Source organism: Oncorhynchus clarkii, unplaced genomic scaffold (genome assembly GCF_045791955.1).
Source record: "Oncorhynchus clarkii lewisi isolate Uvic-CL-2024 unplaced genomic scaffold, UVic_Ocla_1.0 unplaced_contig_1101_pilon_pilon, whole genome shotgun sequence".
NCBI lineage: Eukaryota > Metazoa > Chordata > Actinopteri > Salmoniformes > Salmonidae > Oncorhynchus > Oncorhynchus clarkii.
The window spans coordinates 58,129-81,559 of record NW_027258103.1 but is presented as its reverse complement, the minus strand read 5'-3'; the positions used below and the strand labels follow the sequence as shown (position 1 = coordinate 81,559).

Sequence of the window (23,431 nt, the reverse complement as noted above, 5' to 3'; positions counted from 1 at the left end):
AACTATCTCTTGGTGCACTATGTAAAGTCAAAGTGAGCCTGATTAACAGCTGTTGCATTTTCACCATTTAGATAAGCATCTTTGTGTCACTCAAAAAGTGGAAGAAATTGCATATACTGTAGCCATAATTTGTAGCACAGATTGTTGGATGAAATACAAACTAACCTTGCTTACTTATTTCAAAGCGAGGGCACATATTTCAGCCTTGTGGGAAAAAACGGACAAAGAGTTGAAATTCCACAAGGCAGTGACAAAAAGCTTACAGCACCTGGTATTCCCAGGCGGTCTCCCATCCAAGTACTAACCAGGCCCGACCCTGCTTAGCTTCCGAGATCGGACGAGATCAGGCGTACTCAGGCCGGTGTGGCCGTAAGCGAAAGGCAATCTCAAAAAGTGGATGAAATTGCATATACTGTAGCCATAATTTGTAGCACAGATTGTTGGATGAAATACAAACTAACCTTGCTTACTTATTTCAAAGCGAGGGCACATATTTCAGCCTTGTGGGAAAAAACGGACAAAGAGTTGAAATTCCACAAGGCAGTGACAAAAAGCTTACAGCACCTGGTATTCCCAGGCGGTCTCCCATCCAAGTACTAACCAGGCCCGACCCTGCTTAGCTTCCGAGATCGGACGAGATCAGGCGTACTCAGGCCGGTGTGGCCGTAAGCGAAAGGCAATCTCAAAAAGTGGATGAAATTGCATATACTGTAGCCATAATTTGTAGCACAGATTGTTGGATGAAATACAAACTAACCTTGCTTACTTATTTCAAAGCGAGGGCACATATTTCAGCCTTGTGGGAAAAAACGGACAAAGAGTTGAAATTCCACAAGGCAGTGACAAAAAGCTTACAGCACCTGGTATTCCCAGGCGGTCTCCCATCCAAGTACTAACCAGGCCCGACCCTGCTTAGCTTCCGAGATCGGACGAGATCAGGCGTACTCAGGCCGGTGTGGCCGTAAGCGAAAGCCAATCTCAAAAAGTGGATGAAATTGCATATACTGTAGCCATAATTTGTAGCACAGATTGTTGGATGAAATACAAACTAACCTTGCTTACTTATTTCAAAGCGAGGGCACATATTTCAGCCTTGTGGGAAAAAACGGACAAAGAGTTGAAATTCCACAAGGCAGTGACAAAAAGCTTACAGCACCTGGTATTCCCAGGCGGTCTCCCATCCAAGTACTAACCAGGCCCGACCCTGCTTAGCTTCCGAGATCGGACGAGATCAGGCGTACTCAGGCCGGTGTGGCCGTAAGCGAGAAACTATCTCTTGGTGCACTATGTAAAGTCAAAGTGAGCCTGATTAACAGCTGTTGCATTTTCACCATTTAGATAAGCATCTTTGTGTCACTCAAAAAGTGGAAGAAATTGCATATACTGTAGCCATAATTTGTAGCACAGATTGTTGGATGAAATACAAACTAACCTTGCTTACTTATTTCAAAGCGAGGGCACATATTTCAGCCTTGTGGGAAAAAACGGACAAAGAGTTGAAATTCCACAAGGCAGTGACAAAAAGCTTACAGCACCTGGTATTCCCAGGCGGTCTCCCATCCAAGTACTAACCAGGCCCGACCCTGCTTAGCTTCCGAGATCGGACGAGATCAGGCGTACTCAGGCCGGTGTGGCCGTAAGCGAAAGCCAATCTCAAAAAGTGGATGAAATTGCATATACTGTAGCCATAATTTGTAGCACAGATTGTTGGATGAAATACAAACTAACCTTGCTTACTTATTTCAAAGCGAGGGCACATATTTCAGCCTTGTGGGAAAAAACGGACAAAGAGTTGAAATTCCACAAGGCAGTGACAAAAAGCTTACAGCACCTGGTATTCCCAGGCGGTCTCCCATCCAAGTACTAACCAGGCCCGACCCTGCTTAGCTTCCGAGATCGGACGAGATCAGGCGTACTCAGGCCGGTGTGGCCGTAAGCGAAAGGCAATCTCAAAAAGTGGATGAAATTGCATATACTGTAGCCATAATTTGTAGCACAGATTGTTGGATGAAATACAAACTAACCTTGCTTACTTATTTCAAAGCGAGGGCACATATTTCAGCCTTGTGGGAAAAAACGGACAAAGAGTTGAAATTCCACAAGGCAGTGACAAAAAGCTTACAGCACCTGGTATTCCCAGGCGGTCTCCCATCCAAGTACTAACCAGGCCCGACCCTGCTTAGCTTCCGAGATCGGACGAGATCAGGCGTACTCAGGCCGGTGTGGCCGTAAGCGAGAAACTATCTCTTGGTGCACTATGTAAAGTCAAAGTGAGCCTGATTAACAGCTGTTGCATTTTCACCATTTAGATAAGCATCTTTGTGTCACTCAAAAAGTGGAAGAAATTGCATATACTGTAGCCATAATTTGTAGCACAGATTGTTGGATGAAATACAAACTAACCTTGCTTACTTATTTCAAAGCGAGGGCACATATTTCAGCCTTGTGGGAAAAAACGGACAAAGAGTTGAAATTCCACAAGGCAGTGACAAAAAGCTTACAGCACCTGGTATTCCCAGGCGGTCTCCCATCCAAGTACTAACCAGGCCCGACCCTGCTTAGCTTCCGAGATCGGACGAGATCAGGCGTACTCAGGCCGGTGTGGCCGTAAGCGAAACTATCTCTTGGTGCACTATGTAAAGTCAAAGTGAGCCTGATTAACAGCTGTTGCATTTTCACCATTTAGATAAGCATCTTTGTGTCACTCAAAAAGTGGAAGAAATTGCATATACTGTAGCCATAATTTGTAGCACAGATTGTTGGATGAAATACAAACTAACCTTGCTTACTTATTTCAAAGCGAGGGCACATATTTCAGCCTTGTGGGAAAAAACGGACAAAGAGTTGAAATTCCACAAGGCAGTGACAAAAAGCTTACAGCACCTGGTATTCCCAGGCGGTCTCCCATCCAAGTACTAACCAGGCCCGACCCTGCTTAGCTTCCGAGATCGGACGAGATCAGGCGTACTCAGGCCGGTGTGGCCGTAAGCGAAAGGCAATCTCAAAAAGTGGATGAAATTGCATATACTGTAGCCATAATTTGTAGCACAGATTGTTGGATGAAATACAAACTAACCTTGCTTACTTATTTCAAAGCGAGGGCACATATTTCAGCCTTGTGGGAAAAAACGGACAAAGAGTTGAAATTCCACAAGGCAGTGACAAAAAGCTTACAGCACCTGGTATTCCCAGGCGGTCTCCCATCCAAGTACTAACCAGGCCCGACCCTGCTTAGCTTCCGAGATCGGACGAGATCAGGCGTACTCAGGCCGGTGTGGCCGTAAGCGAAAGGCAATCTCAAAAAGTGGATGAAATTGCATATACTGTAGCCATAATTTGTAGCACAGATTGTTGGATGAAATACAAACTAACCTTGCTTACTTATTTCAAAGCGAGGGCACATATTTCAGCCTTGTGGGAAAAAACGGACAAAGAGTTGAAATTCCACAAGGCAGTGACAAAAAGCTTACAGCACCTGGTATTCCCAGGCGGTCTCCCATCCAAGTACTAACCAGGCCCGACCCTGCTTAGCTTCCGAGATCGGACGAGATCAGGCGTACTCAGGCCGGTGTGGCCGTAAGCGAAAGGCAATCTCAAAAAGTGGATGAAATTGCATATACTGTAGCCATAATTTGTAGCACAGATTGTTGGATGAAATACAAACTAACCTTGCTTACTTATTTCAAAGCGAGGGCACATATTTCAGCCTTGTGGGAAAAAACGGACAAAGAGTTGAAATTCCACAAGGCAGTGACAAAAAGCTTACAGCACCTGGTATTCCCAGGCGGTCTCCCATCCAAGTACTAACCAGGCCCGACCCTGCTTAGCTTCCGAGATCGGACGAGATCAGGCGTACTCAGGCCGGTGTGGCCGTAAGCGAGAAACTATCTCTTGGTGCACTATGTAAAGTCAAAGTGAGCCTGATTAACAGCTGTTGCATTTTCACCATTTAGATAAGCATCTTTGTGTCACTCAAAAAGTGGAAGAAATTGCATATACTGTAGCCATAATTTGTAGCACAGATTGTTGGATGAAATACAAACTAACCTTGCTTACTTATTTCAAAGCGAGGGCACATATTTCAGCCTTGTGGGAAAAAACGGACAAAGAGTTGAAATTCCACAAGGCAGTGACAAAAAGCTTACAGCACCTGGTATTCCCAGGCGGTCTCCCATCCAAGTACTAACCAGGCCCGACCCTGCTTAGCTTCCGAGATCGGACGAGATCAGGCGTACTCAGGCCGGTGTGGCCGTAAGCGAAAGGCAATCTCAAAAAGTGGATGAAATTGCATATACTGTAGCCATAATTTGTAGCACAGATTGTTGGATGAAATACAAACTAACCTTGCTTACTTATTTCAAAGCGAGGGCACATATTTCAGCCTTGTGGGAAAAAACGGACAAAGAGTTGAAATTCCACAAGGCAGTGACAAAAAGCTTACAGCACCTGGTATTCCCAGGCGGTCTCCCATCCAAGTACTAACCAGGCCCGACCCTGCTTAGCTTCCGAGATCGGACGAGATCAGGCGTACTCAGGCCGGTGTGGCCGTAAGCGAGAAACTATCTCTTGGTGCACTATGTAAAGTCAAAGTGAGCCTGATTAACAGCTGTTGCATTTTCACCATTTAGATAAGCATCTTTGTGTCACTCAAAAAGTGGAAGAAATTGCATATACTGTAGCCATAATTTGTAGCACAGATTGTTGGATGAAATACAAACTAACCTTGCTTACTTATTTCAAAGCGAGGGCACATATTTCAGCCTTGTGGGAAAAAACGGACAAAGAGTTGAAATTCCACAAGGCAGTGACAAAAAGCTTACAGCACCTGGTATTCCCAGGCGGTCTCCCATCCAAGTACTAACCAGGCCCGACCCTGCTTAGCTTCCGAGATCGGACGAGATCAGGCGTACTCAGGCCGGTGTGGCCGTAAGCGAAAGGCAATCTCAAAAAGTGGATGAAATTGCATATACTGTAGCCATAATTTGTGGTACAGATTGTTGGATGAAATACAAACTAACCTTGCTTACTTATTTCAAAGCGAGGGCACATATTTCAGCCTTGTGGGAAAAAACGGACAAAGAGTTGAAATTCCACAAGGCAGTGACAAAAAGCTTACAGCACCTGGTATTCCCAGGCGGTCTCCCATCCAAGTACTAACCAGGCCCGACCCTGCTTAGCTTCCGAGATCGGACGAGATCAGGCGTACTCAGGCCGGTGTGGCCGTAAGCGAAAGGCAATCTCAAAAAGTGGATGAAATTGCATATACTGTAGCCATAATTTGTGGTACAGATTGTTGGATGAAATACAAACTAACCTTGCTTACTTATTTCAAAGCGAGGGCACATATTTCAGCCTTGTGGGAAAAAACGGACAAAGAGTTGAAATTCCACAAGGCAGTGACAAAAAGCTTACAGCACCTGGTATTCCCAGGCGGTCTCCCATCCAAGTACTAACCAGGCCCGACCCTGCTTAGCTTCCGAGATCGGACGAGATCAGGCGTACTCAGGCCGGTGTGGCCGTAAGCGAGAAACTATCTCTTGGTGCACTATGTAAAGTCAAAGTGAGCCTGATTAACAGCTGTTGCATTTTCACCATTTAGATAAGCATCTTTGTGTCACTCAAAAAGTGGAAGAAATTGCATATACTGTAGCCATAATTTGTAGCACAGATTGTTGGATGAAATACAAACTAACCTTGCTTACTTATTTCAAAGCGAGGGCACATATTTCAGCCTTGTGGGAAAAAACGGACAAAGAGTTGAAATTCCACAAGGCAGTGACAAAAAGCTTACAGCACCTGGTATTCCCAGGCGGTCTCCCATCCAAGTACTAACCAGGCCCGACCCTGCTTAGCTTCCGAGATCGGACGAGATCAGGCGTACTCAGGCCGGTGTGGCCGTAAGCGAAAGGCAATCTCAAAAAGTGGATGAAATTGCATATACTGTAGCCATAATTTGTAGCACAGATTGTTGGATGAAATACAAACTAACCTTGCTTACTTATTTCAAAGCGAGGGCACATATTTCAGCCTTGTGGGAAAAAACGGACAAAGAGTTGAAATTCCACAAGGCAGTGACAAAAAGCTTACAGCACCTGGTATTCCCAGGCGGTCTCCCATCCAAGTACTAACCAGGCCCGACCCTGCTTAGCTTCCGAGATCGGACGAGATCAGGCGTACTCAGGCCGGTGTGGCCGTAAGCGAAAGCCAATCTCAAAAAGTGGATGAAATTGCATATACTGTAGCCATAATTTGTAGCACAGATTGTTGGATGAAATACAAACTAACCTTGCTTACTTATTTCAAAGCGAGGGCACATATTTCAGCCTTGTGGGAAAAAACGGACAAAGAGTTGAAATTCCACAAGGCAGTGACAAAAAGCTTACAGCACCTGGTATTCCCAGGCGGTCTCCCATCCAAGTACTAACCAGGCCCGACCCTGCTTAGCTTCCGAGATCGGACGAGATCAGGCGTACTCAGGCCGGTGTGGCCGTAAGCGAAAGGCAATCTCAAAAAGTGGATGAAATTGCATATACTGTAGCCATAATTTGTAGCACAGATTGTTGGATGAAATACAAACTAACCTTGCTTACTTATTTCAAAGCGAGGGCACATATTTCAGCCTTGTGGGAAAAAACGGACAAAGAGTTGAAATTCCACAAGGCAGTGACAAAAAGCTTACAGCACCTGGTATTCCCAGGCGGTCTCCCATCCAAGTACTAACCAGGCCCGACCCTGCTTAGCTTCCGAGATCGGACGAGATCAGGCGTACTCAGGCCGGTGTGGCCGTAAGCGAGAAACTATCTCTTGGTGCACTATGTAAAGTCAAAGTGAGCCTGATTAACAGCTGTTGCATTTTCACCATTTAGATAAGCATCTTTGTGTCACTCAAAAAGTGGAAGAAATTGCATATACTGTAGCCATAATTTGTAGCACAGATTGTTGGATGAAATACAAACTAACCTTGCTTACTTATTTCAAAGCGAGGGCACATATTTCAGCCTTGTGGGAAAAAACGGACAAAGAGTTGAAATTCCACAAGGCAGTGACAAAAAGCTTACAGCACCTGGTATTCCCAGGCGGTCTCCCATCCAAGTACTAACCAGGCCCGACCCTGCTTAGCTTCCGAGATCGGACGAGATCAGGCGTACTCAGGCCGGTGTGGCCGTAAGCGAAAGGCAATCTCAAAAAGTGGATGAAATTGCATATACTGTAGCCATAATTTGTAGCACAGATTGTTGGATGAAATACAAACTAACCTTGCTTACTTATTTCAAAGCGAGGGCACATATTTCAGCCTTGTGGGAAAAAACGGACAAAGAGTTGAAATTCCACAAGGCAGTGACAAAAAGCTTACAGCACCTGGTATTCCCAGGCGGTCTCCCATCCAAGTACTAACCAGGCCCGACCCTGCTTAGCTTCCGAGATCGGACGAGATCAGGCGTACTCAGGCCGGTGTGGCCGTAAGCGAAAGCCAATCTCAAAAAGTGGATGAAATTGCATATACTGTAGCCATAATTTGTAGCACAGATTGTTGGATGAAATACAAACTAACCTTGCTTACTTATTTCAAAGCGAGGGCACATATTTCAGCCTTGTGGGAAAAAACGGACAAAGAGTTGAAATTCCACAAGGCAGTGACAAAAAGCTTACAGCACCTGGTATTCCCAGGCGGTCTCCCATCCAAGTACTAACCAGGCCCGACCCTGCTTAGCTTCCGAGATCGGACGAGATCAGGCGTACTCAGGCCGGTGTGGCCGTAAGCGAAAGCCAATCTCAAAAAGTGGATGAAATTGCATATACTGTAGCCATAATTTGTAGCACAGATTGTTGGATGAAATACAAACTAACCTTGCTTACTTATTTCAAAGCGAGGGCACATATTTCAGCCTTGTGGGAAAAAACGGACAAAGAGTTGAAATTCCACAAGGCAGTGACAAAAAGCTTACAGCACCTGGTATTCCCAGGCGGTCTCCCATCCAAGTACTAACCAGGCCCGACCCTGCTTAGCTTCCGAGATCGGACGAGATCAGGCGTACTCAGGCCGGTGTGGCCGTAAGCGAAAGGCAATCTCAAAAAGTGGATGAAATTGCATATACTGTAGCCATAATTTGTAGCACAGATTGTTGGATGAAATACAAACTAACCTTGCTTACTTATTTCAAAGCGAGGGCACATATTTCAGCCTTGTGGGAAAAAACGGACAAAGAGTTGAAATTCCACAAGGCAGTGACAAAAAGCTTACAGCACCTGGTATTCCCAGGCGGTCTCCCATCCAAGTACTAACCAGGCCCGACCCTGCTTAGCTTCCGAGATCGGACGAGATCAGGCGTACTCAGGCCGGTGTGGCCGTAAGCGAAAGCCAATCTCAAAAAGTGGATGAAATTGCATATACTGTAGCCATAATTTGTAGCACAGATTGTTGGATGAAATACAAACTAACCTTGCTTACTTATTTCAAAGCGAGGGCACATATTTCAGCCTTGTGGGAAAAAACGGACAAAGAGTTGAAATTCCACAAGGCAGTGACAAAAAGCTTACAGCACCTGGTATTCCCAGGCGGTCTCCCATCCAAGTACTAACCAGGCCCGACCCTGCTTAGCTTCCGAGATCGGACGAGATCAGGCGTACTCAGGCCGGTGTGGCCGTAAGCGAAAGGCAATCTCAAAAAGTGGATGAAATTGCATATACTGTAGCCATAATTTGTAGCACAGATTGTTGGATGAAATACAAACTAACCTTGCTTACTTATTTCAAAGCGAGGGCACATATTTCAGCCTTGTGGGAAAAAACGGACAAAGAGTTGAAATTCCACAAGGCAGTGACAAAAAGCTTACAGCACCTGGTATTCCCAGGCGGTCTCCCATCCAAGTACTAACCAGGCCCGACCCTGCTTAGCTTCCGAGATCGGACGAGATCAGGCGTACTCAGGCCGGTGTGGCCGTAAGCGAAAGGCAATCTCAAAAAGTGGATGAAATTGCATATACTGTAGCCATAATTTGTAGCACAGATTGTTGGATGAAATACAAACTAACCTTGCTTACTTATTTCAAAGCGAGGGCACATATTTCAGCCTTGTGGGAAAAAACGGACAAAGAGTTGAAATTCCACAAGGCAGTGACAAAAAGCTTACAGCACCTGGTATTCCCAGGCGGTCTCCCATCCAAGTACTAACCAGGCCCGACCCTGCTTAGCTTCCGAGATCGGACGAGATCAGGCGTACTCAGGCCGGTGTGGCCGTAAGCGAAAGCCAATCTCAAAAAGTGGATGAAATTGCATATACTGTAGCCATAATTTGTAGCACAGATTGTTGGATGAAATACAAACTAACCTTGCTTACTTATTTCAAAGCGAGGGCACATATTTCAGCCTTGTGGGAAAAAACGGACAAAGAGTTGAAATTCCACAAGGCAGTGACAAAAAGCTTACAGCACCTGGTATTCCCAGGCGGTCTCCCATCCAAGTACTAACCAGGCCCGACCCTGCTTAGCTTCCGAGATCGGACGAGATCAGGCGTACTCAGGCCGGTGTGGCCGTAAGCGAAAGGCAATCTCAAAAAGTGGATGAAATTGCATATACTGTAGCCATAATTTGTAGCACAGATTGTTGGATGAAATACAAACTAACCTTGCTTACTTATTTCAAAGCGAGGGCACATATTTCAGCCTTGTGGGAAAAAACGGACAAAGAGTTGAAATTCCACAAGGCAGTGACAAAAAGCTTACAGCACCTGGTATTCCCAGGCGGTCTCCCATCCAAGTACTAACCAGGCCCGACCCTGCTTAGCTTCCGAGATCGGACGAGATCAGGCGTACTCAGGCCGGTGTGGCCGTAAGCGAAAGGCAATCTCAAAAAGTGGATGAAATTGCATATACTGTAGCCATAATTTGTGGTACAGATTGTTGGATGAAATACAAACTAACCTTGCTTACTTATTTCAAAGCGAGGGCACATATTTCAGCCTTGTGGGAAAAAACGGACAAAGAGTTGAAATTCCACAAGGCAGTGACAAAAAGCTTACAGCACCTGGTATTCCCAGGCGGTCTCCCATCCAAGTACTAACCAGGCCCGACCCTGCTTAGCTTCCGAGATCGGACGAGATCAGGCGTACTCAGGCCGGTGTGGCCGTAAGCGAGAAACTATCTCTTGGTGCACTATGTAAAGTCAAAGTGAGCCTGATTAACAGCTGTTGCATTTTCACCATTTAGATAAGCATCTTTGTGTCACTCAAAAAGTGGAAGAAATTGCATATACTGTAGCCATAATTTGTAGCACAGATTGTTGGATGAAATACAAACTAACCTTGCTTACTTATTTCAAAGCGAGGGCACATATTTCAGCCTTGTGGGAAAAAACGGACAAAGAGTTGAAATTCCACAAGGCAGTGACAAAAAGCTTACAGCACCTGGTATTCCCAGGCGGTCTCCCATCCAAGTACTAACCAGGCCCGACCCTGCTTAGCTTCCGAGATCGGACGAGATCAGGCGTACTCAGGCCGGTGTGGCCGTAAGCGAAAGGCAATCTCAAAAAGTGGATGAAATTGCATATACTGTAGCCATAATTTGTAGCACAGATTGTTGGATGAAATACAAACTAACCTTGCTTACTTATTTCAAAGCGAGGGCACATATTTCAGCCTTGTGGGAAAAAACGGACAAAGAGTTGAAATTCCACAAGGCAGTGACAAAAAGCTTACAGCACCTGGTATTCCCAGGCGGTCTCCCATCCAAGTACTAACCAGGCCCGACCCTGCTTAGCTTCCGAGATCGGACGAGATCAGGCGTACTCAGGCCGGTGTGGCCGTAAGCGAAAGGCAATCTCAAAAAGTGGATGAAATTGCATATACTGTAGCCATAATTTGTAGCACAGATTGTTGGATGAAATACAAACTAACCTTGCTTACTTATTTCAAAGCGAGGGCACATATTTCAGCCTTGTGGGAAAAAACGGACAAAGAGTTGAAATTCCACAAGGCAGTGACAAAAAGCTTACAGCACCTGGTATTCCCAGGCGGTCTCCCATCCAAGTACTAACCAGGCCCGACCCTGCTTAGCTTCCGAGATCGGACGAGATCAGGCGTACTCAGGCCGGTGTGGCCGTAAGCGAAAGGCAATCTCAAAAAGTGGATGAAATTGCATATACTGTAGCCATAATTTGTAGCACAGATTGTTGGATGAAATACAAACTAACCTTGCTTACTTATTTCAAAGCGAGGGCACATATTTCAGCCTTGTGGGAAAAAACGGACAAAGAGTTGAAATTCCACAAGGCAGTGACAAAAAGCTTACAGCACCTGGTATTCCCAGGCGGTCTCCCATCCAAGTACTAACCAGGCCCGACCCTGCTTAGCTTCCGAGATCGGACGAGATCAGGCGTACTCAGGCCGGTGTGGCCGTAAGCGAGAAACTATCTCTTGGTGCACTATGTAAAGTCAAAGTGAGCCTGATTAACAGCTGTTGCATTTTCACCATTTAGATAAGCATCTTTGTGTCACTCAAAAAGTGGAAGAAATTGCATATACTGTAGCCATAATTTGTAGCACAGATTGTTGGATGAAATACAAACTAACCTTGCTTACTTATTTCAAAGCGAGGGCACATATTTCAGCCTTGTGGGAAAAAACGGACAAAGAGTTGAAATTCCACAAGGCAGTGACAAAAAGCTTACAGCACCTGGTATTCCCAGGCGGTCTCCCATCCAAGTACTAACCAGGCCCGACCCTGCTTAGCTTCCGAGATCGGACGAGATCAGGCGTACTCAGGCCGGTGTGGCCGTAAGCGAAAGGCAATCTCAAAAAGTGGATGAAATTGCATATACTGTAGCCATAATTTGTAGCACAGATTGTTGGATGAAATACAAACTAACCTTGCTTACTTATTTCAAAGCGAGGGCACATATTTCAGCCTTGTGGGAAAAAACGGACAAAGAGTTGAAATTCCACAAGGCAGTGACAAAAAGCTTACAGCACCTGGTATTCCCAGGCGGTCTCCCATCCAAGTACTAACCAGGCCCGACCCTGCTTAGCTTCCGAGATCGGACGAGATCAGGCGTACTCAGGCCGGTGTGGCCGTAAGCGAAAGGCAATCTCAAAAAGTGGATGAAATTGCATATACTGTAGCCATAATTTGTAGCACAGATTGTTGGATGAAATACAAACTAACCTTGCTTACTTATTTCAAAGCGAGGGCACATATTTCAGCCTTGTGGGAAAAAACGGACAAAGAGTTGAAATTCCACAAGGCAGTGACAAAAAGCTTACAGCACCTGGTATTCCCAGGCGGTCTCCCATCCAAGTACTAACCAGGCCCGACCCTGCTTAGCTTCCGAGATCGGACGAGATCAGGCGTACTCAGGCCGGTGTGGCCGTAAGCGAAAGGCAATCTCAAAAAGTGGATGAAATTGCATATACTGTAGCCATAATTTGTAGCACAGATTGTTGGATGAAATACAAACTAACCTTGCTTACTTATTTCAAAGCGAGGGCACATATTTCAGCCTTGTGGGAAAAAACGGACAAAGAGTTGAAATTCCACAAGGCAGTGACAAAAAGCTTACAGCACCTGGTATTCCCAGGCGGTCTCCCATCCAAGTACTAACCAGGCCCGACCCTGCTTAGCTTCCGAGATCGGACGAGATCAGGCGTACTCAGGCCGGTGTGGCCGTAAGCGAGAAACTATCTCTTGGTGCACTATGTAAAGTCAAAGTGAGCCTGATTAACAGCTGTTGCATTTTCACCATTTAGATAAGCATCTTTGTGTCACTCAAAAAGTGGAAGAAATTGCATATACTGTAGCCATAATTTGTAGCACAGATTGTTGGATGAAATACAAACTAACCTTGCTTACTTATTTCAAAGCGAGGGCACATATTTCAGCCTTGTGGGAAAAAACGGACAAAGAGTTGAAATTCCACAAGGCAGTGACAAAAAGCTTACAGCACCTGGTATTCCCAGGCGGTCTCCCATCCAAGTACTAACCAGGCCCGACCCTGCTTAGCTTCCGAGATCGGACGAGATCAGGCGTACTCAGGCCGGTGTGGCCGTAAGCGAAAGGCAATCTCAAAAAGTGGATGAAATTGCATATACTGTAGCCATAATTTGTAGCACAGATTGTTGGATGAAATACAAACTAACCTTGCTTACTTATTTCAAAGCGAGGGCACATATTTCAGCCTTGTGGGAAAAAACGGACAAAGAGTTGAAATTCCACAAGGCAGTGACAAAAAGCTTACAGCACCTGGTATTCCCAGGCGGTCTCCCATCCAAGTACTAACCAGGCCCGACCCTGCTTAGCTTCCGAGATCGGACGAGATCAGGCGTACTCAGGCCGGTGTGGCCGTAAGCGAAAGGCAATCTCAAAAAGTGGATGAAATTGCATATACTGTAGCCATAATTTGTAGCACAGATTGTTGGATGAAATACAAACTAACCTTGCTTACTTATTTCAAAGCGAGGGCACATATTTCAGCCTTGTGGGAAAAAACGGACAAAGAGTTGAAATTCCACAAGGCAGTGACAAAAAGCTTACAGCACCTGGTATTCCCAGGCGGTCTCCCATCCAAGTACTAACCAGGCCCGACCCTGCTTAGCTTCCGAGATCGGACGAGATCAGGCGTACTCAGGCCGGTGTGGCCGTAAGCGAAAGGCAATCTCAAAAAGTGGATGAAATTGCATATACTGTAGCCATAATTTGTAGCACAGATTGTTGGATGAAATACAAACTAACCTTGCTTACTTATTTCAAAGCGAGGGCACATATTTCAGCCTTGTGGGAAAAAACGGACAAAGAGTTGAAATTCCACAAGGCAGTGACAAAAAGCTTACAGCACCTGGTATTCCCAGGCGGTCTCCCATCCAAGTACTAACCAGGCCCGACCCTGCTTAGCTTCCGAGATCGGACGAGATCAGGCGTACTCAGGCCGGTGTGGCCGTAAGCGAGAAACTATCTCTTGGTGCACTATGTAAAGTCAAAGTGAGCCTGATTAACAGCTGTTGCATTTTCACCATTTAGATAAGCATCTTTGTGTCACTCAAAAAGTGGAAGAAATTGCATATACTGTAGCCATAATTTGTAGCACAGATTGTTGGATGAAATACAAACTAACCTTGCTTACTTATTTCAAAGCGAGGGCACATATTTCAGCCTTGTGGGAAAAAACGGACAAAGAGTTGAAATTCCACAAGGCAGTGACAAAAAGCTTACAGCACCTGGTATTCCCAGGCGGTCTCCCATCCAAGTACTAACCAGGCCCGACCCTGCTTAGCTTCCGAGATCGGACGAGATCAGGCGTACTCAGGCCGGTGTGGCCGTAAGCGAGAAACTATCTCTTGGTGCACTATGTAAAGTCAAAGTGAGCCTGATTAACAGCTGTTGCATTTTCACCATTTAGATAAGCATCTTTGTGTCACTCAAAAAGTGGAAGAAATTGCATATACTGTAGCCATAATTTGTAGCACAGATTGTTGGATGAAATACAAACTAACCTTGCTTACTTATTTCAAAGCGAGGGCACATATTTCAGCCTTGTGGGAAAAAACGGACAAAGAGTTGAAATTCCACAAGGCAGTGACAAAAAGCTTACAGCACCTGGTATTCCCAGGCGGTCTCCCATCCAAGTACTAACCAGGCCCGACCCTGCTTAGCTTCCGAGATCGGACGAGATCAGGCGTACTCAGGCCGGTGTGGCCGTAAGCGAAAGGCAATCTCAAAAAGTGGATGAAATTGCATATACTGTAGCCATAATTTGTAGCACAGATTGTTGGATGAAATACAAACTAACCTTGCTTACTTATTTCAAAGCGAGGGCACATATTTCAGCCTTGTGGGAAAAAACGGACAAAGAGTTGAAATTCCACAAGGCAGTGACAAAAAGCTTACAGCACCTGGTATTCCCAGGCGGTCTCCCATCCAAGTACTAACCAGGCCCGACCCTGCTTAGCTTCCGAGATCGGACGAGATCAGGCGTACTCAGGCCGGTGTGGCCGTAAGCGAAAGGCAATCTCAAAAAGTGGATGAAATTGCATATACTGTAGCCATAATTTGTAGCACAGATTGTTGGATGAAATACAAACTAACCTTGCTTACTTATTTCAAAGCGAGGGCACATATTTCAGCCTTGTGGGAAAAAACGGACAAAGAGTTGAAATTCCACAAGGCAGTGACAAAAAGCTTACAGCACCTGGTATTCCCAGGCGGTCTCCCATCCAAGTACTAACCAGGCCCGACCCTGCTTAGCTTCCGAGATCGGACGAGATCAGGCGTACTCAGGCCGGTGTGGCCGTAAGCGAAAGGCAATCTCAAAAAGTGGATGAAATTGCATATACTGTAGCCATAATTTGTAGCACAGATTGTTGGATGAAATACAAACTAACCTTGCTTACTTATTTCAAAGCGAGGGCACATATTTCAGCCTTGTGGGAAAAAACGGACAAAGAGTTGAAATTCCACAAGGCAGTGACAAAAAGCTTACAGCACCTGGTATTCCCAGGCGGTCTCCCATCCAAGTACTAACCAGGCCCGACCCTGCTTAGCTTCCGAGATCGGACGAGATCAGGCGTACTCAGGCCGGTGTGGCCGTAAGCGAGAAACTATCTCTTGGTGCACTATGTAAAGTCAAAGTGAGCCTGATTAACAGCTGTTGCATTTTCACCATTTAGATAAGCATCTTTGTGTCACTCAAAAAGTGGAAGAAATTGCATATACTGTAGCCATAATTTGTAGCACAGATTGTTGGATGAAATACAAACTAACCTTGCTTACTTATTTCAAAGCGAGGGCACATATTTCAGCCTTGTGGGAAAAAACGGACAAAGAGTTGAAATTCCACAAGGCAGTGACAAAAAGCTTACAGCACCTGGTATTCCCAGGCGGTCTCCCATCCAAGTACTAACCAGGCCCGACCCTGCTTAGCTTCCGAGATCGGACGAGATCAGGCGTACTCAGGCCGGTGTGGCCGTAAGCGAAAGGCAATCTCAAAAAGTGGATGAAATTGCATATACTGTAGCCATAATTTGTAGCACAGATTGTTGGATGAAATACAAACTAACCTTGCTTACTTATTTCAAAGCGAGGGCACATATTTCAGCCTTGTGGGAAAAAACGGACAAAGAGTTGAAATTCCACAAGGCAGTGACAAAAAGCTTACAGCACCTGGTATTCCCAGGCGGTCTCCCATCCAAGTACTAACCAGGCCCGACCCTGCTTAGCTTCCGAGATCGGACGAGATCAGGCGTACTCAGGCCGGTGTGGCCGTAAGCGAGAAACTATCTCTTGGTGCACTATGTAAAGTCAAAGTGAGCCTGATTAACAGCTGTTGCATTTTCACCATTTAGATAAGCATCTTTGTGTCACTCAAAAAGTGGAAGAAATTGCATATACTGTAGCCATAATTTGTAGCACAGATTGTTGGATGAAATACAAACTAACCTTGCTTACTTATTTCAAAGCGAGGGCACATATTTCAGCCTTGTGGGAAAAAACGGACAAAGAGTTGAAATTCCACAAGGCAGTGACAAAAAGCTTACAGCACCTGGTATTCCCAGGCGGTCTCCCATCCAAGTACTAACCAGGCCCGACCCTGCTTAGCTTCCGAGATCGGACGAGATCAGGCGTACTCAGGCCGGTGTGGCCGTAAGCGAGAAACTATCTCTTGGTGCACTATGTAAAGTCAAAGTGAGCCTGATTAACAGCTGTTGCATTTTCACCATTTAGATAAGCATCTTTGTGTCACTCAAAAAGTGGAAGAAATTGCATATACTGTAGCCATAATTTGTAGCACAGATTGTTGGATGAAATACAAACTAACCTTGCTTACTTATTTCAAAGCGAGGGCACATATTTCAGCCTTGTGGGAAAAAACGGACAAAGAGTTGAAATTCCACAAGGCAGTGACAAAAAGCTTACAGCACCTGGTATTCCCAGGCGGTCTCCCATCCAAGTACTAACCAGGCCCGACCCTGCTTAGCTTCCGAGATCGGACGAGATCAGGCGTACTCAGGCCGGTGTGGCCGTAAGCGAAAGGCAATCTCAAAAAGTGGATGAAATTGCATATACTGTAGCCATAATTTGTAGCACAGATTGTTGGATGAAATACAAACTAACCTTGCTTACTTATTTCAAAGCGAGGGCACATATTTCAGCCTTGTGGGAAAAAACGGACAAAGAGTTGAAATTCCACAAGGCAGTGACAAAAAGCTTACAGCACCTGGTATTCCCAGGCGGTCTCCCATCCAAGTACTAACCAGGCCCGACCCTGCTTAGCTTCCGAGATCGGACGAGATCAGGCGTACTCAGGCCGGTGTGGCCGTAAGCGAAAGGCAATCTCAAAAAGTGGATGAAATTGCATATACTGTAGCCATAATTTGTAGCACAGATTGTTGGATGAAATACAAACTAACCTTGCTTACTTATTTCAAAGCGAGGGCACATATTTCAGCCTTGTGGGAAAAAACGGACAAAGAGTTGAAATTCCACAAGGCAGTGACAAAAAGCTTACAGCACCTGGTATTCCCAGGCGGTCTCCCATCCAAGTACTAACCAGGCCCGACCCTGCTTAGCTTCCGAGATCGGACGAGATCAGGCGTACTCAGGCCGGTGTGGCCGTAAGCGAAAGGCAATCTCAAAAAGTGGATGAAATTGCATATACTGTAGCCATAATTTGTAGCACAGATTGTTGGATGAAATACAAACTAACCTTGCTTACTTATTTCAAAGCGAGGGCACATATTTCAGCCTTGTGGGAAAAAACGGACAAAGAGTTGAAATTCCACAAGGCAGTGACAAAAAGCTTACAGCACCTGGTATTCCCAGGCGGTCTCCCATCCAAGTACTAACCAGGCCCGACCCTGCTTAGCTTCCGAGATCGGACGAGATCAGGCGTACTCAGGCCGGTGTGGCCGTAAGCGAGAAACTATCTCTTGGTGCACTATGTAAAGTCAAAGTGAGCCTGATTAACAGCTGTTGCATTTTCACCATTTAGATAAGCATCTTTGTGTCACTCAAAAAGTGGAAGAAATTGCATATACTGTAGCCATAATTTGTAGCACAGATTGTTGGATGAAATACAAACTAACCTTGCTTACTTATTTCAAAGCGAGGGCACATATTTCAGCCTTGTGGGAAAAAACGGACAAAGAGTTGAAATTCCACAAGGCAGTGACAAAAAGCTTACAGCACCTGGTATTCCCAGGCGGTCTCCCATCCAAGTACTAACCAGGCCCGACCCTGCTTAGCTTCCGAGATCGGACGAGATCAGGCGTACTCAGGCCGGTGTGGCCGTAAGCGAAAGGCAATCTCAAAAAGTGGATGAAATTGCATATACTGTAGCCATAATTTGTAGCACAGATTGTTGGATGAAATACAAACTAACCTTGCTTACTTATTTCAAAGCGAGGGCACATATTTCAGCCTTGTGGGAAAAAACGGACAAAGAGTTGAAATTCCACAAGGCAGTGACAAAAAGCTTACAGCACCTGGTATTCCCAGGCGGTCTCCCATCCAAGTACTAACCAGGCCCGACCCTGCTTAGCTTCCGAGATCGGACGAGATCAGGCGTACTCAGGCCGGTGTGGCCGTAAGCGAAAGGCAATCTCAAAAAGTGGATGAAATTGCATATACTGTAGCCATAATTTGTAGCACAGATTGTTGGATGAAATACAAACTAACCTTGCTTACTTATTTCAAAGCGAGGGCACATATTTCAGCCTTGTGGGAAAAAACGGACAAAGAGTTGAAATTCCACAAGGCAGTGACAAAAAGCTTACAGCACCTGGTATTCCCAGGCGGTCTCCCATCCAAGTACTAACCAGGCCCGACCCTGCTTAGCTTCCGAGATCGGACGAGATCAGGCGTACTCAGGCCGGTGTGGCCGTAAGCGAGAAACTATCTCTTGGTGCACTATGTAAAGTCAAAGTGAGCCTGATTAACAGCTGTTGCATTTTCACCATTTAGATAAGCATCTTTGTGTCACTCAAAAAGTGGAAGAAATTGCATATACTGTAGCCATAATTTGTAGCACAGATTGTTGGATGAAATACAAACTAACCTTGCTTACTTATTTCAAAGCGAGGGCACATATTTCAGCCTTGTGGGAAAAAACGGACAAAGAGTTGAAATTCCACAAGGCAGTGACAAAAAGCTTACAGCACCTGGTATTCCCAGGCGGTCTCCCATCCAAGTACTAACCAGGCCCGACCCTGCTTAGCTTCCGAGATCGGACGAGATCAGGCGTACTCAGGCCGGTGTGGCCGTAAGCGAAAGGTGCAATCTCAAAAAGTGGATGAAATTGCATATACTGTAGCCATAATTTGTAGCACAGATTGTTGGATGAAATACAAACTAACCTTGCTTACTTATTTCAAAGCGAGGGCACATATTTCAGCCTTGTGGGAAAAAACGGACAAAGAGTTGAAATTCCACAAGGCAGTGACAAAAAGCTTACAGCACCTGGTATTCCCAGGCGGTCTCCCATCCAAGTACTAACCAGGCCCGACCCTGCTTAGCTTCCGAGATCGGACGAGATCAGGCGTACTTTTTTTTTTTTTTTTTTTTTTTTTATTTATTATAAAAATTCTTATTTTACATGATATACAAATTTTATCTACACAAACCATTTTAATCAACACAATACTTGACATTGGCAGGCAAACAATTCACCCCCTATCAAATCAAAAATAGAGAAATTCAAATACCAAAACTCAAATTATACTACCATTGCATACAATACTTTGCTAAACCACATTCCACAAGAATAGAGAGTGTTCAAAGCACCTCCTTATCAAGTAGAAACTAAGACATTCTCAAAACAATTCTTTCAAATTTGTACTGAAATCTCCAAAATGTTACACATCAAAACCCATACACCAATCCACCATCCTCCCCCACAGCAATAAATCCACAATCCTTCATAAACACCCTCTCAAAATCCTCCTGCTTAGACCTATACATCAATCCTACATCCTTCCTTACCAAGCCTTCAAACACCTTCCACACTGTCACCCTCTTTTCCTCAAACCTTGCCAAGTTCCTCCTTATATATACTGCATACCTTGCATGTGACAGCAAAAAATTCAATAATACAATATTCCCCCCCTTCACATGCTGACCCACTCCAAACAATACCAAACACCTCCAATCAACCCCACCCATTAACTCTTCTCCCCAGTACCTTTCTAACATGTCCCTCAACCTCACATGGAACCCAGCTACATCAACACATTCAAACATCATGTGCATCAGATTTTCATCTTTATCTGTGCATACATCACACACACGAGACACTGACCTGTCTACCTGATGTAACACCACCTTGGTAAAAACACGGTTGTGCCTCAACATAAAATCAAAATGGGTACATTCAATACTATTGAGCCTCACTACCATGTTTTCCCACAACCTCTCAACTTCCATCCCTGGAAAAACTTGCCTCCACACTTTCTCCGATGCAGGCGCCCTGACCTTCCTGGTAATAAGCGCCCAGTATACGGCCCTCACCTGGGTAGAGGATAAGGCTTGCATTTTCTCCCCACATTTCACCTGCAACACAGGCAAGGTCTCTAAGACTCCATTACTCAAATGATTGTCCAACAGCCTCACCCACTCCCCTGGAACACACTCCTTTATCCTATCATACATTCTCAACACCATCCCTTTCCTGACATCCTCATCTACCCCCCAGACAGTATCTACGATCGCCTGCTCAGGCAGGAACCCTGGCACCACCTCATACCTAAAGTCCCTCAGTCTTATCATACCCGCCTTCATTATTACCTTACTCTCCAGCATCTTTCCCTCTGATTTCAGCATTGGGTTCAGAAAAACTGGTATATTCAAAATCACCCCAATAGAGTCACACTCATAACTTACTTGCGGTAAGAACTCCGCCCAGGCCCTGAACACCTCCTGATAAAACTCAGGCACCTCTGCATACATGCTGGGCTTGAAACACATTAACAACCCATAATCTCCACAACCTCCACTCCTATGCAACCAATGCCTGAAAAACTCCTTCCACCCCTGACCCTCCTCCCCATACAAAAACCGTTGTACTCTCTTCACCCTCATGGCTTTTAACTTCACCTCCAGATCTATTAATCTCAAACCACCCCTATCATAATCTGCTATCATTACATCATGAGCAATCTTCACCCCCTTCCCACCCCACAGGAAATCAGACATTAAATTATTAATTCCCTTCAGAGCCCATACAGGCATGTCCATAACCCCTAAGGTATACACACATTTTGACATTAACAATGCATTCACCACAACCACTTTCCCCCTCAATTTTAATTTCCTTTGTTTCCAGTAATTCAGAGTCGTCTTTATTTTATTAATCACCCCTGTCCAAGTTAAGTCCCTCGCCTCCCGCTCATCTACCCCAATATTCACACCCAAAATTCTCACATGCCCCTTAACAGTCTTAAAAGGAATGTTACATGTAGACATAACAGTATCATCAGCACATAACATTTGAGACTTTTCTACATTCACCTTAGCCCCAGAAGCTCTCCCATACACATCAAAACACTTCATCAGACAATTCACACTCTCTCCATCCCGCAAAGTACAGGTGGTGTCATCAGCATAATGATGCAGTACACTGACGCCTCCCCCCGGGAGGTCCACTCCATGCACTCCTCCATTCCGCTTTACAAACGCCGCTAAAGGCTCTACTGAGACGCTGTATAGTAGTGCAGACAATGGACAACCCTGCCTAACAGACCTGCCCAGGGGAAAAGGATCAGTCAGCACACCATTACATTTCACGACACTGCACGCTGACCCATACAAAAGCTTCACCCATCCTTTAAGACGAGGCCCGAACCCAAATCTTTCCAAGGCCTCTAACAGGAACCGATGCTCCACCCGATCAAAGGCTTTATTCAGATCTAGACAGAGCACCGCCCCACCCACCTCCCCCATCTGCTTCACCACATCCCGGATAGTGCAGAGGGTGTCCACTACATCCCGCCCCGGAACTCCATAGGCCTGAGTAGGTGCTATGATGCTTCCCATCACCTTATTCAACCTATTAGCCATTATCTTCGCAAGCACCTTATTGTCGGAGTTCAAAAGGGTTATTGGTCTGTAGTTCTCTAATTTCAGTCTGCTCCCCTTCCCTTTGTATAACACAGTCAACACACCCATAGCTAAAGATTCAGGGACTACCCTCTTCTCCTCCATACACACATACACACGCAGCATTAGTGGGGCCAGTATGTCACTAAACTCACGGTAAAACTCTGCAGTAAGACCATCTGAACCCGGGCTCTTATTCAAGTTCAGGCCCAATATGGCAGCTTTAACCTCTGCCAATGTAAAATCAGCATCACACATCTCTACATCCTCAGTCGACACCCTAGCCTCTACTGCGTCTAGCACTCTTCTCATACACACTTCATCTACCCCACCCGACGTAAATAAGCCCTTATAAAAAGAATGCACTGTATTCAAAATTCCTTCCAGATCTGTCACCCTCTCCCCCCTCTCATTTATCAGCTCAGTTAGAAAACTCCTTTCCTGCTTCCTCCTTTCTAACCCCAGGAAAAAAGCAGTATTTCTCTCCCCCTCCACCACATACTGTGCTCTACTCCTCACCACTGCCCCCATGCACCTGTGCCTCTCTACGACCCTCAACTCCTCCCTCACCCTCAGGTACTCTGTCACATCATAGCCTGGGCAGTTTTCTACCTTTTCTAACTCCAATAACAGGCGAGATTTAAGAATCCCCTCCTCCCTCCTCCTTGTCACATTTGCCCGTCTTGCACTAGATATTGCCAGCCGCTTGAACTCCCCTTTTAATCCTTCCCACCACACACTCACATCCGACTCAAATAAAGGATCTGACACGGCGTCATTCACACACTCTTTCACTGCTGCCCTAAACACCTCATCCTTCAGCATACTGGCATTAAGACACCACAAACCACCCCCCCTCCCCTCCCCTGATGCACCCAGCCTGAAAAGCAGAGCATCATGGTCACTAAAAAATGTGTGTGAATACTTTACCCCCACAACCAAGTGCGCAACCTCTCTATGAGTGAGACACAAATCTATACGTGACTGCTTGAGCTCACCCCTCACCACTTGTCTTCGAGAGAACACCCGCTTATCTGGATTCCTCTCCCTCCATATATCCACCCAATCCTCATCCCTCATTAGCCTTAATAGCGCTCCCCGAGATGAGTCAGAGCTAAAATGTGCGCTACTTGAGGCATCTAGCCTATCCATCCATACATTAAAATCCCCAACAAGCAAACAGTTTTTCCCACATAATCCTCCCATAGACATAAACATAACCCTCCTCTCAATTTCATTATTAGGAGCATAGACATTGTACAACGAGTACTCCATATCTTGATAAGTGAAACCCACTCCCACCATTCGACCCACAGTGTCAGCACATAACAAATTTAAGTTAGACACAACGTCATGTT

At 45.5% G+C, this 23,431-nt stretch overlaps 60 non-coding genes across 60 annotated transcripts; all 60 read right to left on the bottom strand.

Moving 5' to 3' along the window:
* Positions 1-256: 256 nt before the first annotated feature.
* On the bottom strand, positions 257-375 carry LOC139395564 (5S ribosomal RNA). The gene has a single exon (XR_011630492.1). It is a non-coding gene; the product is annotated as a 5S ribosomal RNA (ribosomal RNA).
* A 177-nt stretch (positions 376-552) lies between these two features.
* Positions 553-671, bottom strand: LOC139395562 (5S ribosomal RNA). Its single transcript, XR_011630490.1, has one exon. It is a non-coding gene; the product is annotated as a 5S ribosomal RNA (ribosomal RNA).
* Positions 672-848: 177 nt separating this feature from the next.
* On the bottom strand, positions 849-967 carry LOC139395561 (5S ribosomal RNA). The gene has a single exon (XR_011630489.1). It is a non-coding gene; the product is annotated as a 5S ribosomal RNA (ribosomal RNA).
* Positions 968-1,144: 177 nt separating this feature from the next.
* Positions 1,145-1,263, bottom strand: LOC139395560 (5S ribosomal RNA). The gene has a single exon (XR_011630488.1). It is a non-coding gene; the product is annotated as a 5S ribosomal RNA (ribosomal RNA).
* Positions 1,264-1,523: 260 nt separating this feature from the next.
* LOC139395559 (5S ribosomal RNA) lies at positions 1,524-1,642 on the bottom strand. The gene has a single exon (XR_011630487.1). It is a non-coding gene; the product is annotated as a 5S ribosomal RNA (ribosomal RNA).
* Positions 1,643-1,819: 177 nt separating this feature from the next.
* Positions 1,820-1,938, bottom strand: LOC139395558 (5S ribosomal RNA). The gene has a single exon (XR_011630486.1). It is a non-coding gene; the product is annotated as a 5S ribosomal RNA (ribosomal RNA).
* Positions 1,939-2,115: 177 nt separating this feature from the next.
* On the bottom strand, positions 2,116-2,234 carry LOC139395556 (5S ribosomal RNA). The gene has a single exon (XR_011630485.1). It is a non-coding gene; the product is annotated as a 5S ribosomal RNA (ribosomal RNA).
* A 260-nt stretch (positions 2,235-2,494) lies between these two features.
* Positions 2,495-2,613, bottom strand: LOC139395555 (5S ribosomal RNA). Its single transcript, XR_011630484.1, has one exon. It is a non-coding gene; the product is annotated as a 5S ribosomal RNA (ribosomal RNA).
* A 258-nt stretch (positions 2,614-2,871) lies between these two features.
* LOC139395554 (5S ribosomal RNA) lies at positions 2,872-2,990 on the bottom strand. The gene has a single exon (XR_011630483.1). It is a non-coding gene; the product is annotated as a 5S ribosomal RNA (ribosomal RNA).
* Positions 2,991-3,167: 177 nt separating this feature from the next.
* On the bottom strand, positions 3,168-3,286 carry LOC139395553 (5S ribosomal RNA). Its single transcript, XR_011630482.1, has one exon. It is a non-coding gene; the product is annotated as a 5S ribosomal RNA (ribosomal RNA).
* Positions 3,287-3,463: 177 nt separating this feature from the next.
* LOC139395552 (5S ribosomal RNA) lies at positions 3,464-3,582 on the bottom strand. Its single transcript, XR_011630481.1, has one exon. It is a non-coding gene; the product is annotated as a 5S ribosomal RNA (ribosomal RNA).
* A 177-nt stretch (positions 3,583-3,759) lies between these two features.
* LOC139395550 (5S ribosomal RNA) lies at positions 3,760-3,878 on the bottom strand. The gene has a single exon (XR_011630479.1). It is a non-coding gene; the product is annotated as a 5S ribosomal RNA (ribosomal RNA).
* Positions 3,879-4,138: 260 nt separating this feature from the next.
* LOC139395549 (5S ribosomal RNA) lies at positions 4,139-4,257 on the bottom strand. The gene has a single exon (XR_011630478.1). It is a non-coding gene; the product is annotated as a 5S ribosomal RNA (ribosomal RNA).
* A 177-nt stretch (positions 4,258-4,434) lies between these two features.
* LOC139395548 (5S ribosomal RNA) lies at positions 4,435-4,553 on the bottom strand. Its single transcript, XR_011630477.1, has one exon. It is a non-coding gene; the product is annotated as a 5S ribosomal RNA (ribosomal RNA).
* Positions 4,554-4,813: 260 nt separating this feature from the next.
* LOC139395547 (5S ribosomal RNA) lies at positions 4,814-4,932 on the bottom strand. Its single transcript, XR_011630476.1, has one exon. It is a non-coding gene; the product is annotated as a 5S ribosomal RNA (ribosomal RNA).
* Positions 4,933-5,109: 177 nt separating this feature from the next.
* On the bottom strand, positions 5,110-5,228 carry LOC139395546 (5S ribosomal RNA). The gene has a single exon (XR_011630475.1). It is a non-coding gene; the product is annotated as a 5S ribosomal RNA (ribosomal RNA).
* A 177-nt stretch (positions 5,229-5,405) lies between these two features.
* On the bottom strand, positions 5,406-5,524 carry LOC139395545 (5S ribosomal RNA). The gene has a single exon (XR_011630474.1). It is a non-coding gene; the product is annotated as a 5S ribosomal RNA (ribosomal RNA).
* Positions 5,525-5,784: 260 nt separating this feature from the next.
* LOC139395544 (5S ribosomal RNA) lies at positions 5,785-5,903 on the bottom strand. The gene has a single exon (XR_011630473.1). It is a non-coding gene; the product is annotated as a 5S ribosomal RNA (ribosomal RNA).
* A 177-nt stretch (positions 5,904-6,080) lies between these two features.
* Positions 6,081-6,199, bottom strand: LOC139395543 (5S ribosomal RNA). Its single transcript, XR_011630472.1, has one exon. It is a non-coding gene; the product is annotated as a 5S ribosomal RNA (ribosomal RNA).
* A 177-nt stretch (positions 6,200-6,376) lies between these two features.
* Positions 6,377-6,495, bottom strand: LOC139395542 (5S ribosomal RNA). Its single transcript, XR_011630471.1, has one exon. It is a non-coding gene; the product is annotated as a 5S ribosomal RNA (ribosomal RNA).
* A 177-nt stretch (positions 6,496-6,672) lies between these two features.
* LOC139395541 (5S ribosomal RNA) lies at positions 6,673-6,791 on the bottom strand. Its single transcript, XR_011630470.1, has one exon. It is a non-coding gene; the product is annotated as a 5S ribosomal RNA (ribosomal RNA).
* Positions 6,792-7,051: 260 nt separating this feature from the next.
* Positions 7,052-7,170, bottom strand: LOC139395539 (5S ribosomal RNA). The gene has a single exon (XR_011630468.1). It is a non-coding gene; the product is annotated as a 5S ribosomal RNA (ribosomal RNA).
* Positions 7,171-7,347: 177 nt separating this feature from the next.
* LOC139395538 (5S ribosomal RNA) lies at positions 7,348-7,466 on the bottom strand. Its single transcript, XR_011630467.1, has one exon. It is a non-coding gene; the product is annotated as a 5S ribosomal RNA (ribosomal RNA).
* Positions 7,467-7,643: 177 nt separating this feature from the next.
* On the bottom strand, positions 7,644-7,762 carry LOC139395537 (5S ribosomal RNA). The gene has a single exon (XR_011630466.1). It is a non-coding gene; the product is annotated as a 5S ribosomal RNA (ribosomal RNA).
* A 177-nt stretch (positions 7,763-7,939) lies between these two features.
* Positions 7,940-8,058, bottom strand: LOC139395536 (5S ribosomal RNA). The gene has a single exon (XR_011630465.1). It is a non-coding gene; the product is annotated as a 5S ribosomal RNA (ribosomal RNA).
* A 177-nt stretch (positions 8,059-8,235) lies between these two features.
* LOC139395535 (5S ribosomal RNA) lies at positions 8,236-8,354 on the bottom strand. Its single transcript, XR_011630464.1, has one exon. It is a non-coding gene; the product is annotated as a 5S ribosomal RNA (ribosomal RNA).
* A 177-nt stretch (positions 8,355-8,531) lies between these two features.
* Positions 8,532-8,650, bottom strand: LOC139395534 (5S ribosomal RNA). The gene has a single exon (XR_011630463.1). It is a non-coding gene; the product is annotated as a 5S ribosomal RNA (ribosomal RNA).
* Positions 8,651-8,827: 177 nt separating this feature from the next.
* Positions 8,828-8,946, bottom strand: LOC139395533 (5S ribosomal RNA). Its single transcript, XR_011630462.1, has one exon. It is a non-coding gene; the product is annotated as a 5S ribosomal RNA (ribosomal RNA).
* A 177-nt stretch (positions 8,947-9,123) lies between these two features.
* LOC139395532 (5S ribosomal RNA) lies at positions 9,124-9,242 on the bottom strand. The gene has a single exon (XR_011630461.1). It is a non-coding gene; the product is annotated as a 5S ribosomal RNA (ribosomal RNA).
* A 177-nt stretch (positions 9,243-9,419) lies between these two features.
* On the bottom strand, positions 9,420-9,538 carry LOC139395531 (5S ribosomal RNA). Its single transcript, XR_011630460.1, has one exon. It is a non-coding gene; the product is annotated as a 5S ribosomal RNA (ribosomal RNA).
* Positions 9,539-9,715: 177 nt separating this feature from the next.
* Positions 9,716-9,834, bottom strand: LOC139395530 (5S ribosomal RNA). Its single transcript, XR_011630459.1, has one exon. It is a non-coding gene; the product is annotated as a 5S ribosomal RNA (ribosomal RNA).
* A 177-nt stretch (positions 9,835-10,011) lies between these two features.
* On the bottom strand, positions 10,012-10,130 carry LOC139395528 (5S ribosomal RNA). Its single transcript, XR_011630457.1, has one exon. It is a non-coding gene; the product is annotated as a 5S ribosomal RNA (ribosomal RNA).
* A 260-nt stretch (positions 10,131-10,390) lies between these two features.
* Positions 10,391-10,509, bottom strand: LOC139395527 (5S ribosomal RNA). The gene has a single exon (XR_011630456.1). It is a non-coding gene; the product is annotated as a 5S ribosomal RNA (ribosomal RNA).
* Positions 10,510-10,686: 177 nt separating this feature from the next.
* Positions 10,687-10,805, bottom strand: LOC139395526 (5S ribosomal RNA). The gene has a single exon (XR_011630455.1). It is a non-coding gene; the product is annotated as a 5S ribosomal RNA (ribosomal RNA).
* A 177-nt stretch (positions 10,806-10,982) lies between these two features.
* On the bottom strand, positions 10,983-11,101 carry LOC139395525 (5S ribosomal RNA). Its single transcript, XR_011630454.1, has one exon. It is a non-coding gene; the product is annotated as a 5S ribosomal RNA (ribosomal RNA).
* Positions 11,102-11,278: 177 nt separating this feature from the next.
* Positions 11,279-11,397, bottom strand: LOC139395524 (5S ribosomal RNA). Its single transcript, XR_011630453.1, has one exon. It is a non-coding gene; the product is annotated as a 5S ribosomal RNA (ribosomal RNA).
* A 260-nt stretch (positions 11,398-11,657) lies between these two features.
* LOC139395523 (5S ribosomal RNA) lies at positions 11,658-11,776 on the bottom strand. Its single transcript, XR_011630452.1, has one exon. It is a non-coding gene; the product is annotated as a 5S ribosomal RNA (ribosomal RNA).
* Positions 11,777-11,953: 177 nt separating this feature from the next.
* On the bottom strand, positions 11,954-12,072 carry LOC139395522 (5S ribosomal RNA). Its single transcript, XR_011630451.1, has one exon. It is a non-coding gene; the product is annotated as a 5S ribosomal RNA (ribosomal RNA).
* Positions 12,073-12,249: 177 nt separating this feature from the next.
* On the bottom strand, positions 12,250-12,368 carry LOC139395521 (5S ribosomal RNA). Its single transcript, XR_011630450.1, has one exon. It is a non-coding gene; the product is annotated as a 5S ribosomal RNA (ribosomal RNA).
* A 177-nt stretch (positions 12,369-12,545) lies between these two features.
* On the bottom strand, positions 12,546-12,664 carry LOC139395520 (5S ribosomal RNA). The gene has a single exon (XR_011630449.1). It is a non-coding gene; the product is annotated as a 5S ribosomal RNA (ribosomal RNA).
* Positions 12,665-12,924: 260 nt separating this feature from the next.
* On the bottom strand, positions 12,925-13,043 carry LOC139395519 (5S ribosomal RNA). Its single transcript, XR_011630448.1, has one exon. It is a non-coding gene; the product is annotated as a 5S ribosomal RNA (ribosomal RNA).
* A 177-nt stretch (positions 13,044-13,220) lies between these two features.
* Positions 13,221-13,339, bottom strand: LOC139395517 (5S ribosomal RNA). Its single transcript, XR_011630446.1, has one exon. It is a non-coding gene; the product is annotated as a 5S ribosomal RNA (ribosomal RNA).
* A 177-nt stretch (positions 13,340-13,516) lies between these two features.
* Positions 13,517-13,635, bottom strand: LOC139395516 (5S ribosomal RNA). Its single transcript, XR_011630445.1, has one exon. It is a non-coding gene; the product is annotated as a 5S ribosomal RNA (ribosomal RNA).
* A 177-nt stretch (positions 13,636-13,812) lies between these two features.
* LOC139395515 (5S ribosomal RNA) lies at positions 13,813-13,931 on the bottom strand. Its single transcript, XR_011630444.1, has one exon. It is a non-coding gene; the product is annotated as a 5S ribosomal RNA (ribosomal RNA).
* Positions 13,932-14,191: 260 nt separating this feature from the next.
* Positions 14,192-14,310, bottom strand: LOC139395514 (5S ribosomal RNA). The gene has a single exon (XR_011630443.1). It is a non-coding gene; the product is annotated as a 5S ribosomal RNA (ribosomal RNA).
* A 260-nt stretch (positions 14,311-14,570) lies between these two features.
* LOC139395513 (5S ribosomal RNA) lies at positions 14,571-14,689 on the bottom strand. The gene has a single exon (XR_011630442.1). It is a non-coding gene; the product is annotated as a 5S ribosomal RNA (ribosomal RNA).
* A 177-nt stretch (positions 14,690-14,866) lies between these two features.
* LOC139395512 (5S ribosomal RNA) lies at positions 14,867-14,985 on the bottom strand. Its single transcript, XR_011630441.1, has one exon. It is a non-coding gene; the product is annotated as a 5S ribosomal RNA (ribosomal RNA).
* Positions 14,986-15,162: 177 nt separating this feature from the next.
* On the bottom strand, positions 15,163-15,281 carry LOC139395511 (5S ribosomal RNA). The gene has a single exon (XR_011630440.1). It is a non-coding gene; the product is annotated as a 5S ribosomal RNA (ribosomal RNA).
* A 177-nt stretch (positions 15,282-15,458) lies between these two features.
* Positions 15,459-15,577, bottom strand: LOC139395510 (5S ribosomal RNA). The gene has a single exon (XR_011630439.1). It is a non-coding gene; the product is annotated as a 5S ribosomal RNA (ribosomal RNA).
* A 260-nt stretch (positions 15,578-15,837) lies between these two features.
* Positions 15,838-15,956, bottom strand: LOC139395509 (5S ribosomal RNA). The gene has a single exon (XR_011630438.1). It is a non-coding gene; the product is annotated as a 5S ribosomal RNA (ribosomal RNA).
* Positions 15,957-16,133: 177 nt separating this feature from the next.
* LOC139395508 (5S ribosomal RNA) lies at positions 16,134-16,252 on the bottom strand. The gene has a single exon (XR_011630437.1). It is a non-coding gene; the product is annotated as a 5S ribosomal RNA (ribosomal RNA).
* A 260-nt stretch (positions 16,253-16,512) lies between these two features.
* Positions 16,513-16,631, bottom strand: LOC139395506 (5S ribosomal RNA). The gene has a single exon (XR_011630435.1). It is a non-coding gene; the product is annotated as a 5S ribosomal RNA (ribosomal RNA).
* A 260-nt stretch (positions 16,632-16,891) lies between these two features.
* Positions 16,892-17,010, bottom strand: LOC139395505 (5S ribosomal RNA). Its single transcript, XR_011630434.1, has one exon. It is a non-coding gene; the product is annotated as a 5S ribosomal RNA (ribosomal RNA).
* A 177-nt stretch (positions 17,011-17,187) lies between these two features.
* On the bottom strand, positions 17,188-17,306 carry LOC139395504 (5S ribosomal RNA). The gene has a single exon (XR_011630433.1). It is a non-coding gene; the product is annotated as a 5S ribosomal RNA (ribosomal RNA).
* A 177-nt stretch (positions 17,307-17,483) lies between these two features.
* On the bottom strand, positions 17,484-17,602 carry LOC139395503 (5S ribosomal RNA). The gene has a single exon (XR_011630432.1). It is a non-coding gene; the product is annotated as a 5S ribosomal RNA (ribosomal RNA).
* A 177-nt stretch (positions 17,603-17,779) lies between these two features.
* On the bottom strand, positions 17,780-17,898 carry LOC139395502 (5S ribosomal RNA). The gene has a single exon (XR_011630431.1). It is a non-coding gene; the product is annotated as a 5S ribosomal RNA (ribosomal RNA).
* Positions 17,899-18,158: 260 nt separating this feature from the next.
* On the bottom strand, positions 18,159-18,277 carry LOC139395500 (5S ribosomal RNA). Its single transcript, XR_011630429.1, has one exon. It is a non-coding gene; the product is annotated as a 5S ribosomal RNA (ribosomal RNA).
* A 177-nt stretch (positions 18,278-18,454) lies between these two features.
* On the bottom strand, positions 18,455-18,573 carry LOC139395499 (5S ribosomal RNA). Its single transcript, XR_011630428.1, has one exon. It is a non-coding gene; the product is annotated as a 5S ribosomal RNA (ribosomal RNA).
* Positions 18,574-18,750: 177 nt separating this feature from the next.
* On the bottom strand, positions 18,751-18,869 carry LOC139395498 (5S ribosomal RNA). Its single transcript, XR_011630427.1, has one exon. It is a non-coding gene; the product is annotated as a 5S ribosomal RNA (ribosomal RNA).
* Positions 18,870-19,129: 260 nt separating this feature from the next.
* LOC139395497 (5S ribosomal RNA) lies at positions 19,130-19,248 on the bottom strand. The gene has a single exon (XR_011630426.1). It is a non-coding gene; the product is annotated as a 5S ribosomal RNA (ribosomal RNA).
* Between the last annotated feature and the right edge of the window lie 4,183 nt (positions 19,249-23,431).